This window comes from Balaenoptera ricei, chromosome X, assembly GCF_028023285.1.
Source record: "Balaenoptera ricei isolate mBalRic1 chromosome X, mBalRic1.hap2, whole genome shotgun sequence".
In the NCBI taxonomy this organism is placed as follows: Eukaryota; Metazoa; Chordata; class Mammalia; order Artiodactyla; family Balaenopteridae; genus Balaenoptera; species Balaenoptera ricei.
Genome location: NC_082660.1, coordinates 35,819,792 through 35,834,998, shown reverse-complemented (window position 1 = coordinate 35,834,998; position 15,207 = coordinate 35,819,792). Strand labels below are relative to the sequence as shown.

The following is a 15,207-nucleotide window of genomic DNA, read 5'->3' as shown; positions in this document are numbered from 1 at the left end:
TGACCCATGTTTTTACCAAAGTAATTTGGGAGGCAGTATGCAGGATTAGAGGTTGCAGAAGAGAGAGACCAGAAACAGGAAAAGAGTTAGGAGGTAACTGCAATAACCTAATTGGGAGTTGATGAGGGCTGGGCCTTGGGAAGTGGAAGTGGGGCTGGAGGAGGGGCCGAGGCAGTGCATCTCAACTCTGGCTGCATTAAAATCTACTGGGGAGCATTTACACTTGTGGATGCCTGGGCTCTATCCCCCAGAGATTCCGGTTAACTTGGTCTCTGATGGGGCCCCAGCAATCAGTATTTTTAAAGGCTCCCTATATGCTCTAGCTGGGATTGAAATCCCTGGGACAGATAAAAGAAATTGTTCAGAAATAGAAGAGACAGCCCTCAGGGCTAAGTGGATTTGCGTAATGAAGGAAAAGGAGGAATTGAATATGACTTACTTCTAGTCTGAGTAAACTTGGAGGACAGCTTTTTAAATGCATAATCTCAGTATATGGTACATCTACAAGGGACTAGTTTACTGTTATTAGCAGGTATGTATATGAAGGGCTTTTTTAGTCACAAAAGGACATTTTTGTTATAACATTAAGGAAAAATAAAACAATAGAAAATTTTATGTGCACTATGACCTGAACTATGTAAGAACATATAGAAAAGAAATTGGAAGAAAATGTGTATAAAATGTTCACACTGGTAGCTCAGGGGTGGGGGTGGGATTATAGGTGATTTTATTTCCCATTTTTTATATTTACTCTATTTTCCCAAATTTCTAAATGATCATATATAACATAATAAAAGAGGATATTTTATAAAGGAAGCCCTCTACACAAAAGATTAAAATATTAAAGTTTTTAGGGCTTAAGGGGGGAAAACCTTGAACTGTTTTGAGAATTTGCTTAAGTGAACTTTGAGCATATGTCCATTCATCTAAATTTCTGTATTTATTAATATATCTGTGTGTTTCCAGGGATCCCTACCTGAACACTGCAGGTGACTTTTACCCTGGGATTCAGAAATGTCTACAGGACTGAGCCTGGGCCCGCTAAAGGTATGTTTGCAAAAGCCACTCAGGAAAGCACTCAACCAAAGGAACGAGAGAACTAAGGTTTGCAGATTTGGTCTAAGGAGCCTTGGTATAAGTATCAGAGAATTAGGGTTGTTCTGAGGACAGCTCGATATATATTATACATGGAATGAATGATGCAGGCCCTCGTGTTTCCTCATTAGGGATTTATCCCTGAGCCTTGGGGGAAAGCAGATGTTTTAAAAAAAAGCTAGATTAGAAAAAAAAAATTCATAGAGATATTGGGAGCATAAAGTTTTACAGCCAATATAGCCTGCTTAACAAAAAATTGCAGGGACAAAGGGTACTGTTCTCATTTCAACAGAATGACAGCTGAATGTCTCAGAACACAGAGTGGAAACATAAGCGTCTCAGACAACTTCCCCAGACAGCACAAATTAAAAAGAAGGAAAAGGCCAATGCCACTCTGTAACAGGACTACACTTGTGAGACTATAGTGGCAGGTCTAAGTGATAGCTAGGAGGACCAGACTTGTAAATACAAGTGCTACCTCCCTTCCCACTGGGGACTTTCTGAACATGTTGGGAGGAATTTGAGAGGGATTGAAGTTCTTGAATTTTGGTGTTTTTTCTTTTGACCCGGCAATTCCTCCTCTATGACTTTTCCTTACAAAAATAAATAAATGTACAACATGTATTTATAAGATTACTAATTGCAAAATTCATTATTGGAATAGTGAAAGATGGAAACAATACAAATATTCATCTAAAGTGTTTTGCCATTTAGTCATTCATTCTACAAAATTTTTGAACACCTGCTATTTGCCAGGTGCTTGTCTAAGCATTGGAGATACAGCTGTGACCAAACCAAACCAGGTCCCTATCCTCAGGGAGCTTGCACTCTTCTGGGGAAGACAATAAAATAAATTTTAGCGTATCCATACTATAGAATGCTATGATGTAGGTATATGTTATATGTTAGGTATATTTATATGTTATGTATATGTTAGGTATATTTATACTGAATTAAAACAAAAGATCTATCAAGATATATATATATATATATATACACATATATATAAAATATATAATTTTTACTTATAAAAACAAGTTACAGAAGAGAATTATAATATTCTTCTGTGACTATAATAATAAAGTGTATTAGATCATTCATAGGAAAACATCAGGATGAAAGATACATGACAAGCTTTGAATGATGGAATTTCGCCTCTGAAAATGCTCATTTGATTTTTTTTACAAGCAGTATTACATTTATAATAAAAATAAGTTATTAAAAAGAAACACTGTAGAGGCTAAACCCTAGAAATGCTTTTTGAAAAATTGTTATTGGGATTTTATATTTATCCTGTGGCTGTTGAACATAGGGAAATTCAGGTAAAAGTTTTGTATATATGGGGGTACAAAAATTATGACTTCAGAATAATTCCTTTTGACCTCAACCAAATGGGAATGCAATGTGAAGAAAATAATTTTTGAAGTAAACTATGTCATTATAGCTCCACATGGATAGAACAGTGTTGTTCCCGTCATGATGACACACATCTACTTTTGGAGGGACAGAGCAGAGCTGTTTAGAGCTGTTCTGTTTTACGTATCATTTGTTTACTGCTGAGCTCAAGGACGCATCCCTTTTTAAATGCCTTTCTTAGCAATTAAATATCATTGTCCATTAGGTTCAAAAACTGTCCCATTGATGGCTTTGCTTTCTACATTTATGTTGTATTTCCAAAGAAATAATCTAAATATCCAGCAACAGGGGATTAGTTAAATAAATGATGTTATTGTGCAGTCACTTTTCATTTGACTCTCAGCTATACTTTCGATGCTCTTTTCTGTATCACAGGTGGTTAGAAACCAGTAAACTACATTTTCCATATTCCCTTTCAGCTTGCATCGCATGAGGTTTGCTACTGGGAGGCACTGGTGGGGAGACTATAAGGTGGACAAGAGAGTAGCCTTTTTGTCTGTCTCTAGGGGTCCTTCCAATAGCAATAGAGGCAGCAACAATGACTACAGGCAACTATTTGTTCCCAAAACATCTGTGGCAGTTTTAACAGATTAGTAAGGCTATGGACTCCTGGGTTTCTACTCAGTGGTAGTGGAGGCAGCAGTAGTACCTCTCACAGATCAACATCGAGTGTCACAAGTGCAATGGCCCACATATGGGCTCCGGCCCCAGGAGTGGTGGCAGCTTTCAGGTTTCTAGGTAAGACACACTGTGATCAATTGTTTGCAGAACTGGCCAGAATTCTTACTCTCCCTGTTTCCACGCCCTTTTGCAATGTGACTTTGCAGTTTTTCACATGAAAAGTGGAATCTATTTCTCTACTCTTGGAATCTGGGCTGGCCTTGTTCCTTACCTTGAGCAATAGAAGGTAGAGAAAATGGCACTGTGATAGTCCCAAGCCTAGGTCCCAAGAGGACTCTCGGGCTTCTGCTCATTCTCTTGGAGCCACGTGACTGCCATGGAATAAGCCCACACTGGCCTGCTAGAGAGTGAGAAACCATGTGGGTCTGAGTCTAGCCAGTCCTCTTGTCCCAGCTGAGGTCCCCAAACATGTGAAGGAGCCCAGCCAAGATCAGCAAAGCCAACCCACAACCAACTGTAGATGCATGAGGGCCCTCAACTGAGACCAGAGAAATACCTAGATGAATCCAGCCTAAATTGTTAACCAAAGAATTTTTTCTTAAGTAAATTCTGGTTTTACACGAGTAAGTTTGAAGTGGTTTGTTACATAGTGATAGCTAACTAATATATACCTTTCTCTTTTTTTTTTTAGCATGTTTTATAACTTTGTAGCAAGTTACTAGCATTAAGTCTGTTGCTGCATTAAATGTATAGAGTGGTTTCTGTTTGCCTGCTGGATACTGACTGTTACAAATGCTATGTCCATAGAATGGAATTCTATACAGCCATCAGATTAATGTTGAAGTAGAATACTTTGACATAGGGAAATTCCCATCGTATGTTTTTAAGTGAAAAAATGAAATTATAAAAAGTACATATAGTATGATGCCAATTTGGAGATATATATACACACACACATAAATAGTGGTAATTATTACCTCATGATCTGATATCTAATCACTTTGTGATTTTTTTCCTTTACTCTTTACGTTTTCTGCATTTACTAAGTGCTTTGTGAAAGCATGTATTTCCTTTATCATTAGAAAAAATTTTATTTATTTTATTTTATTTTATTGAAGTATAGTTGATTTACAATGTTGTGTTAATTTCTGCTGTACAGCAGAGTGATTCAGTTAAATATATATATATATATATATATATATATATATATATATATACACATTCTTTTTCATATTCTTTTCCATTATGGTTTATCACAGGATATTGAATATAGTTCCCTGTGCTGTACAGTAGGCCCTTGTTGTTTATCCATTCTGTATATAATAGTTTGCATCTGCTAACCCCAAACTCCCAGTCCCTCCCTCCTCCACCCCCCCTCCCCCTTGGCAACCACAAGTCTGTTCTCTATGTCTCTGAGTCTGTTTCTGTTTCGTAGATAAGTTCATTTGTGTCATGTTTTAGATTCCACATATAAGTGATGTCATATGGTATTTGTCCTTCTCTTTCTGACTTCCTTCATTTAGTATGATAATCTCTAGGTCAGTCCATGTTGCTGCAAATGGCATTATTTCATTCTTTTTTATGGCTGAGTAGTATTCCATTGTATATATGTACCACATCTTCTTTATCCACTCATCTGTCAATGTATATTTAGGTTGTTTCCATGTCTTGACTATTGTGAATAGTGCTGCTATGAACATAAGGGTGCATATATCTTTTTGAATTATAGTTTTGTCTGGATATGTGCCCAGGAGTGGGATTGCTAGATCATATGGCAACTCTACTTTTGGTTTTCTGAGGAACCTCCATACTGTTTTCCATAGTGGCTGCACCAATTTACATTCCCACCAACAGTGTAGGAGGGTTCTCTTTTCTCCACACCCTCTCCAGCATTTGTTATTTGTAGATTTTTTTTTAATGATGGCCATTCTGACTGGTGTGAGGTGCTACCTCATTGTAGTTTTGATTTGCATTTCTCTAATAATTAGCAATGTTGAGCATCTTTTCATGTGCCTGTTGGCCATCTGTATGTCTTCTTTGGAAACATGTCTATTTAGGTCTTCTGCCCAGAAAAAAAAATTATTTTAAATTGTTAATTTTTCAGGATATCTAGATTGATATTTGGTTTGGGGGAGCCATGATGCTTTCTGTAACTCCCTCTTTAGCAATGTATACAAAATGAGTGGGTTGTTTTTTTTAAAAAAAAATAGGTGACGGGAACAGTGTCTTACATCTGCTAACAGTGTCCCAAGCTAGGTTGCAGTCACCCTTGTTGCCCTGTAATCCATAATCACACAGTAGCATATGAAGTGGGACATAAACCATCTTTTTCTTTCTTTCTACTTTCTAAATCCTTCAAGTCACCTGACAACAAAGCTGCTGAAATATCTTCCTGACATGTATCCCCTACATGTGTCCAGCTCTAGATAATTCACTCAGCAGGTATCTAAATCTTTGATTACTCATAATCTTCTATTAAAAGATGTTATGCTTTTATACTGACTTCACTACCTGCGTAAATGCTGTATTTATCCTGTGATATAAAAGATATAATTGATGGAAACGTGACTCAGAAGAATTCAGCCAAAAGGTAATAGTTCCAGGTATACAGGTTCTGTGCAGTTTTTCTTTTAATTAGTTAATTAATTTGTTTATTTTTGGCTGCATTGGGTCTTCCTTGCTGTGTGCGGGCTTTCTCTAGTTGCGGCGAGGGGAGGCTACACGTTGCGGTGCGCTGGCTTCTCATTGCAGTGGCTTCTCTTGTTGTGGAGCACCGGCTCTAGGGCACTCGGGCTCAGTAGTTGTGGCTCACGGGCTCTAGAGCACGGGCTCAGTAGTTGTGGCACATGGGTTTAGTTGCTCCGCAGCATGTGGGATCTTCCCAGACCAGGGCTCGAACCCGTGTCCCCTGCATTGGCAGGCGGGTTCTTAACCACTGCACCACCAGGGAAGTCCGTTTTTTAACCATTTTAGTCATTTATATCGTAATGTTTATTGACCCTGTTTTTCAAATCCAAAGATTGATTAGTGTTCGCTGACTTCAGTAGGAATATTCTCTACATAATGATGACTAATGTATTTTAGTTAGATTCATTTATTAGAGAAGTATCTTTGTACTTTAATAAAACAATACATAAAAATGAGTATGTTGAAATTCCTTCTATTTACAGTGAAATGTACTTTAGACATTCAACCATGCAGATGTTAAATAACCCAGGCCAGGGCCCCATCTTATTTAGATGTATAAGTGGCTAAATTTAAGGTGAAGACTGGGCCAGCATGGCTGAAGCAGAGTGGAACATTGAGCTGATTATCAATGAGTTAGCCTCTAAATTCAGTCCGTATGCATGACCCTGATCCTAAACTTCCTTTTGTTAGAACTGTCCCCGTCAGTGAGCTGATGGCTGCCAATAATTGGGTTATATCATGATCATAATTAGAAACATTTATTGATCGACCGTTGGCATCAGGGTTTGAACCCAAACAGTCGCATGTAGGTGCCTGCACTCTTGACAATGGGTTCTGAAGTCAGACTGACTGGGTTTCCTCCTGGCCTCTGCCACTTACCAGTCTTCACATCTGTAACATGGGGATATCAGTAGTTACTACCTTATTGTATTCACATGAAGCAATATGTGTGAAGTGCTTGGAATAGTTATGGCATAGTGGGTGTTCAATGAATATTAGTCGTTAATGTAATAGCACTGTGCCAACTCCTAATTACAAAAGCTTAGATCTAAAAGGAACCTCAAAGATGATTAAGTTCACTGTTTTTCAACTGCAGGTCACAACTTGTTAGTGAACTGTGAAATCAATTTAAGGGCTCACTCCCAGCACTTAATAAACCAAATAAGAGTATAATCAAATAGAAGTTATCAAAGTGCATTGCATGTAATAAGGGTAAGTGTTGTTTCATGAAACATTTGTTTTGGAGAGATAGCAGACATGATTGATGCTCTGCTCACATCACCTCAGGTCTCTTTTGCTGGTTCTGCCCATCCCCCAGTGTCTTTGTGCTTCTTTCCTAAAGAATCTTCCCTGTAGTTTTTCAGAAAACGTCCCTTCAGCTACTGGAGACATGGTAGCCCGATGTATTTGTATTATTTATCTGTTGTCGCATAATCAATTTTTCAAAAATCTGGTGACTTAAAATGACAACATTTATTATCTTACACAATTTCTGAGGGTCAGGAATCCAGAAGTAACTTAGCTGGGTGGTTCTAGCTTAGAGAGTATAATGAGATTTCAGTAAAGCTAATAGCTGGCGCTGCAGTCATCTCAAGGTTTGACTGGGGCTGGAGGATCTGCCTTCAGACTCACTCCTGTGGTTGTTGGCAGGCCTCAGTTCCTTGCTGGCTGTTGGCTGGAGGCCTCAGGCCCTTGTTATGAGAGTCCATGTCATGGACCTCTTTATAGGACTGCTCATAAAATGAGACCTTGCTTCCCACAGAGGCAGTGAAGAAAGAGAGAATCCAAGATGGAAGCCACAGTCTTTCATACCTTAATCTCAGAAGTGACATACCATTACTTCTGCTGTATTTCATTGGTTATAGTGACTAACCATGAAATAGCGTAGGCAGGAAGGTGTGAATACTACAAGGCCGGGACCATTGGAGGCCACCTTTGGGGACTGGCTACCATAGGTACCATGAACTTAAATGCCTGGGAGGTTACATCCTGCTGGGGTGGCCTGTAACCAGTGATTGACTAGGGATGAAATATGAAAGCCCAGCTTTCTTGTCTCAAAGCGAGTGAGTCTCTGGTGTATTTTATGCTCCAGAGCTTCCCATGGGATCAGGCTGAGGCTGAGACTTCACCTGAAATTTGATCCTTGGTTGATTTCTGCACCTTTCCTCCTCTGCCACCTCTATTCCCATACCACTTTCTCCCGAAAACATCCTTGATAAATCGTTTGCAATCAAATCCTTATCTCAAGGTCTGCTTCTGGGAAACCCAACCTAGGGCAAGGTGGTGTATGTGTGTGTGTGTGTGTACTGGGTCAATATAAAACATTTCTTACTGTAAGTCATGGTTAAAAATGTTGAATTTTTTAAAAAAATAGTTTGATCTATATCCATTCCTTCATTTTACAACTTAGTAAACTGCAGCCCAGGCAGGTAAAGTGATTAACGCAATATTACCCAACCCTTAGTGGTTAGATGACTCCTTGGTTTTATTTTGACTTCCTGTGCTTAGCCTCTGGTTATAAAATCACTTCCATTGGATTGAACTTCAACTCTGCCAGTTGATAATTGTGTGACTAAAGTCAATTCAGCCCTTCTGGGCTTTAGTCCCCTGATCTGTAACATGAGGATAATAACTGCTCTGAGTAGAAGGAAAAGGTTGGATCAAAATGAAATCAAATTCAGGCTTCACCACTCACTGGCTTTCCCTGCCACCCACCCCCAGTTTTTTTTTATTGTGATAAAATACACATAGCAGAAAATGTACCACCTTAACCATTTAAGTACAATTCAGTGGTATTAGGCACATTCATATTGTTGTGCAACTATCACCACCATCCATCTACAGAACTCTTCATCTTGCAAAACTAAAACTCTATACCCATTAAACAATAATTCCCCATCCCCCCTCGCCCTAGCCCCTGGGAACCACCATTCTACTTCCCGTCTCTATGATTTACCGCTCACTGGCTTTTTGTCCTTAAGCAAACAATGCATTTTCATTTCCCTCATCTTGGATGAAAAGAGACTAATACTTTCTAGTGTACAGTTTATCAAAATACCTGGTTTTTATAACCAACGGCAGCTGGAATTATTATCATGTACATGGAAGTGCTTTGTAAACTATAAAGCACCATAAATATGTGTCATTGTGGTTATTGTTATAACACTACACATTAATAGGACCCCAAATTCTGCTTATTTATATAGGGTTATATATCAAAGCATTATAAATTTTTGATCAACCTCATGTCATTATTTTAAAACAAACTATGTTAATAGTATCACCAAACTTGTTTTCCTCTGAAAAAAAATCAATTTTTCTTTATGGGAAAATTATCTGAAAAATCTTTTTCTAAATGAGTGATTTTGTATTTTAAGTAATTTTTAGTTATGTGGAAAAGCATACGAAAGATAAATTATAAATATGTGAGGTGTTTTAGTTCTTTGTATCTCTGGTAATATTTCTGACAGTAAGGGAGAATTTGATAATGTTTAGCTTCCAGGGACACTTCTTCTTTGAGTAAAGAAGTGGAGTGATTTTACAGTGTGTGTTGACATGAGCTTATATCTCCATTTGGAGCTACCACAACTCTGTCCTGATGGATCAGATATTTCAAAATTTTAAGGAGAAATAGTTAAATGGATCATATAAACAAAAATTTTAGCAGAAACCAGAAGAAAAGATGTTTTAAAATGTAATAACTTGAGGCCCATATTTAGAAAAGAACCTATTTGCACTTGGGTTCGCCTGTCTGCAAATTAGAAGAATGAATTTGCCTACACAGGGAAAAAATAAAGCCTGATTCTGGCTGAGGGTCTGTAAAACTAGTTTTTGGTTTTGGGGTTTTTTTTTTGTTTGTTTTTTAGTTAAACAACTGAGTTCATTGAAAACTACGGCCTTCTCTGTAAAGAAACAAGCACCCGTGTACATTTCTGGTGGAAAATAGTAAATGTATCTCTTATGAAAGGCAGTTTGGCAGTATTCATCAAAATTACACATGCAGTTTGGGCCCGGGAATTCTTCTGGACATGTACATGTGTGCACGTGCATGTCACTTATTCTGTCAAGTGTATCTTTTGTAGCTGAATAGATTATATAGATAATACAGGGTCTCTAAGCAGACCTAAGGAGACTTGGAAAACTTTTACAGGCATCAAAATGAACATTTATCTACCAAATGTGTGCTCACACATATATAAGAAAATTTATACGCAAGGTTGTTCATTGTAGTTTTTTTTAAAACTTTGATAATAGATAAAAATTTGGAAGCCACCCAATGTCCATCAATTTAGGATTGGTTTAAGAAATTATGATACATCCACACAATAAAATGCTCTGCAATTATGAAAAGATTGAGGCTGCTTTTTCTGTGCTGATGTGCTACAAACTCTAAAATATATTATTAAGTAAAAATGTCAAGATGTAATACAGTGCATATGCTAACTTTTATGTAAAAAGGGAGGAAATATTAATACTTATGTTCAAACACTGGTAGGATAAACAAGCAAACAAAATACCCACTTTCTCAAAAGTAGAGATAAAATAATAAAATGCACATGTTCAGTCCTTCCCTCTGCATAAGAAAATGTACTAATAATTGAAAAAAATTGTTCTCAGCATTTGAACTTGTCTCCGAGAGCATCAGGCATCAGTCTCCCAAACCCAGAGGTAGGTGTGAAGCTGAGTGGGCCCCTTGAAACCATTTATATGTCTTCAAAAAAGATGATGTGCTAAAGATTGAAAAACATTACTTTTGCAAGTCTTCGGGCACATGAATGTATTTGTAATGTACTGGTTTTTCTCCTCCTTTGGGGACTCAGACAAAACTGAGGCAGAAAGAGTTTCATTTTTATATCCTCCTATACAGTTTTACTCTTCACTAGCAGAACACAGAATTGAGCTTATCAGTAGCAACTCATAAAATTATTCTGCACATCTCCCCACTTAGGTTATCTGTTACCTTGTTTAGTAAACCACAATTGAACAGTTATTCTTGTCCTAATATTCCCTGCCTCACCTAGCACAGGGTCTCATTTAACAGATGCTCAGTAAATATTTGCTGAATTGAGCCACCTGCTTTATTTTACATTGATAAAATCATCCAGATGCAGATAAAATGTTAAAATGACTTACATTTCAGTTGTGAAATTAAAATCCAGAACTATGGCTTTCCTTTTGAAATAAGAAATGCTTATCTCAGAAAACCCTTAGTTTATCATTTTGGAAAATATGGTCTTATACTTTGATTTCCAATCCCTAGATAATTGAGGCAAAACGATTTTCAGTGCTTCTGGAATTTAAACCAGTGGTAGAGACATGTATTAAATGTACTGATTTGTTTTTTCAGGATATATTTAGTCCTCTTGTATATTGTTTCTTTATTTTTTCTCCTGGTCCAAGTTGGTGGTCAAGATTAATTTACAAGGTTTCTAAAGTAACTAAATTATTGCCAGCTCTTGGACAACTGCAATTGCCTTTTCAATTTCAAACCTTAGAAACAGAGCTCTACCAAAGCACACCTTCTCATTAATTCAATTTGCTTCAAATTTGGTGCATTCCATGGACAAAATCATACAATTGGTGATAATTATACTATTGAATGCATAAAATCTAGATTCCAGACTGGGAGAAAGTTTATAGACTAGAAAAAAATATTTGCAAATTATATATCTGATAAAAGTCTTATATACAGAATATATAAAGAAGTCTTACAGCTCAATAACCAGGCAAATAATAAACTTTAAAATGAGGAAAAGATTTTAATAAATGTTTCACCAAAGAAGACATACAACTGGCTAAGAAGTACATGAAAAGATGCTCAATATCATTAGTCATTAGGGAAATGCAAATAAAAAATAAAATGAAATGCCACCTTACATCCACAAGAATGGCTACAATCAGAAAGACAGACACTGAAAAGTGTTAGGGAAGATATGGAGAAATGGGAACTGGCAGATATGTAAAATGGTACAGCAACTTTGGAAAAAGTTTGGCAGTCTCTTGAAAAGGCAAACATGCATTTACCACATGACCCAGCAATTCTACTCCTGAGTATGTAGCCAAGAAAAATGAAAGCAGTGTTCACTAAAGGACTTACATGTGGATGTTTATAGCAGCATTATTTATAGTAGTCAAAAACTGAAACAGTCCAAATACCCATCAACTTGAGAGTAAATAAACAAATTGTGGCATATCTATACAATGGAATTTTATTCAGCAATAAAAAGGAACAAAGGACTGATACATGCTACAACATGGATGAACCTCAAGAACTCTTTGCTAAGGGAAAGAAACCAGACACAGACTACATGTTGTATGAGAACTGGCAAATCTATAAACATGGAAATTAGATAGTGGTTGCCTGGAGCTGGAAGTGAGAATCGAGATTGACTAAAAGTGGGTAGGAGGAATCTTTTTGGGGTGATAGAAATGTCCTAAAATTGGATTTTGGTGATGGTTACAAACTATAAAGTTACTAAAAAGTATTTAATTGTACAGTTAAAACAATTAAATTTTATGATATAAAATTACATCTCAATGAAGCTGTTAAATTTTTTTTTAATTTGGTTTACAAGGTATTCTATTTGACATTTTATCCTGAATTTTTTTTCTTACTTAATTATCAAACTTAGATTTGAGGATGTGTTTGCGTATCTATTTTTAATTAAGGAATATGTGTTCATTGAAGAAAATTCAGAAACTATATACAAGAAAAACCCTTCTATAATTCTACACTTTAATCTAAACACTGTCAATATTTGGATGTATACCTTTTGTAGAGGGCATCCATCATAGTCCTCCTATTCATGATTGCCCATTAGTTTTTGGATAGTCTTTCTTTTTTTTAATTGACATATAGTTGATTTACAATGTGTTAATTTCTGCTATACAGCAAAGTGATTTAGTTATATACACACACACACACACACACACACACACACAAACACACAAACAAACACACACACACACATACACATTCTTTTTCATATTATCTTCCATTATGGTTTATCAGAGGATATTGAATATAGTTCCCTGTGCTATACAGTAGGACCTTGTTGTTTATCCATTCTATATATAATAGTTTGCATCTACTAACCCCAAACTCCCACTCCATCCCTCTCCCACACCCCCTTACCCTTTGGTAACCAAAAGTTTGTTTTCTATGTCTGTGAGTCTGTTTCTGTCGTAGATAAGTTCTTTTGTGTCATATTTTGGATTCCACATGTAAGTGATATCATATGGTATTTGTCTTTCTCTTTCTGACTTCACTTAGTATGATAATCTCTAGGTCAGTCCATGTTGCTGCAAATGGCATTATTTCATTCTTTTTTTTAATAAATTTATTTATTTATATGTTTTTATTTTTGGCTGTGTTGGGTCTTCGTTGCGGTGTGCGGGCGTGGCTTCTCTTGTTGTGGAGCACGGGCTCTAGGCACGCAGGCTTCAGTAGCTGTGGCACGTGGGCTCTAGAGCGCGGGCTCAGTAGTTGTGGTGCACAGGCTTAGTTGCTCCGGGGCATGTGGGATCTTACCGGACCACGGCTCAAAACCATGTCCCCTGCATTGGCAGGCAGATTCTTAACCACTGCGCCACCAGGGAAGCCCTATTTCATTCTTTTTATGGCTGAGTAGTATTCCATTGTATATATGTACCATATCTTCTTTAGCCATTCATCTGTCAGTGGACATTTAGGTTGTTTCCATGTCTTGGCTATTGTAAATAGTGGTGCTGTGAACATGGGGGTGCATGTTGGATAGTCTTTCTATAGTCGGAGAATGTGATGGTTTTAAAACCCATCTGAAAATTTTTGATTCCTCCCTCCTATCAAAAGACGGAGTCTAGTCCCCTTTTTCTTGAACCTAGGTGAGCATTTGTGATTATCTCAGTGACTAGAATGTGGCAGAAATGATACTGTGTGACTTTGGACCCTAGGTTATAAAAGGCTATGCCACTTCTACATAGCTCCCTCTTTGGGGATGCTCACCCTTGAAACCTAATCATCATGTTGTAAAGAAGCCCAGGCCCCATGATATCAAATACTGGCTTCCCAAGTATCACCAGAATGGCACATTGATACGAGAAAGCTGAGTATATTGCTTAAAGCACTACCTCATGGAGTCTGAGAGAGTCTCAGAGAGGGAAGACAATATATCTGGTGCTATATGGAGAGTTGGGAGGTCGGATTAAAGTGGGTTTTTCAATATAGGGGCTCCATTCTGTTTGGGTAAGACTCTTAGGATTGGTGGCCATAAGCTGAGTATTTTGAGGTTACAGGCTCAAAGACTCTTGGTATGTAAACTCTTCTGTTGAAGAGTGATAGGTCTTTCAGGAAGTTCCTATAAAGAACAATAATTTTATTTGCAACTTTTGCTGGGCAGCAGTCTACTGGAATACTAAAGTTATGCTAACAATTACAATGGAATAGTAAAGTCACTTGAATGTAGAAAGTAAGCTGCGTAGGGGTAAATAGTATGACTCTTTATGGAGAGGACACATGTAGGTATCTGGCCGATAGCCCCAGGTAAAGTCACAGCCTGAAAACCATCATCAGTCACTAGACATGTGAGTGAGCTGTCAGAGGTTTCTAGCCTGCAGTTAAACTGAGTCAAACAGGCTAACTGTCCCCTCCAAACCTTGCACAAATTGTAGATTTGTGAGCAAAATTAATGTTGTTGTTGCTTTGAGCCGCTGAATTTTTTGGATGGTTTAGTACACACCAATAACATAACCAGAATGAAGAAATTTACATATCTGAGTCCAGCTTCTCCAACATGGGAGTAAAAACTCAAATTTACTGAGGAGCAGGGGTGGGAGCTTTGACACTAGGGCGGCGCGAAAGCTCGAGAGAGGGTAGAGTCATCTGTGTTAATCACTGCTGTGTTTCCTGAACATGCCTATAAAACATACTGAAGAATGGTGTCTGAAATTTGCTGTGTGGATGACAGGCTCTTGGTGCTCCAGCCAGGCGTCAGGGCTGTGCGTCTGAGGTGGGACAGCCAAGTTCAGGACATTGGTCCACCAGAGACCTCTCAGCTCCACATAATACCAAACGACGAAAATCTCCCAGAGATCTCCATCTCAACGCCAAGACCCAGCTCCACTCAACAAACAACAAGCTACAGTGCTGGACACCCTATGCAAAACAACTAGCAAGACAGGAACACAACCCCACCCATTAGCAGAGAGGCTGCCTAAAATCATAATAAGGTCACAGACACCCAAAAACACACCACCAGGCGTGGACCTGCCCACCAGAAAGACAAGATCCAGCCTCATCCACCAGAACACAGGCACTAGTCCCCTCCACCAGGAAGCCTACACAACCCACTGAACCAACCTTAGCCACTGGGGGCAGACACCAAAAACAACGGGAACTGCAAACCTGTG

At 37.9% G+C, this 15,207-nt stretch overlaps 1 long non-coding RNA gene across 1 annotated transcript in view; it reads left to right on the top strand.

Moving 5' to 3' along the window:
• LOC132357920 (uncharacterized) overlaps positions 1 to 15,207 on the top strand; it is a 115,582-nt gene that overhangs the window by 5,212 nt on the left and 95,163 nt on the right. The window contains exon 2 of the long non-coding RNA XR_009500355.1: positions 967 to 1,047. This is a non-coding gene — a long non-coding RNA (uncharacterized LOC132357920). The remainder of the gene's footprint in view (positions 1 to 966; positions 1,048 to 15,207) is intronic.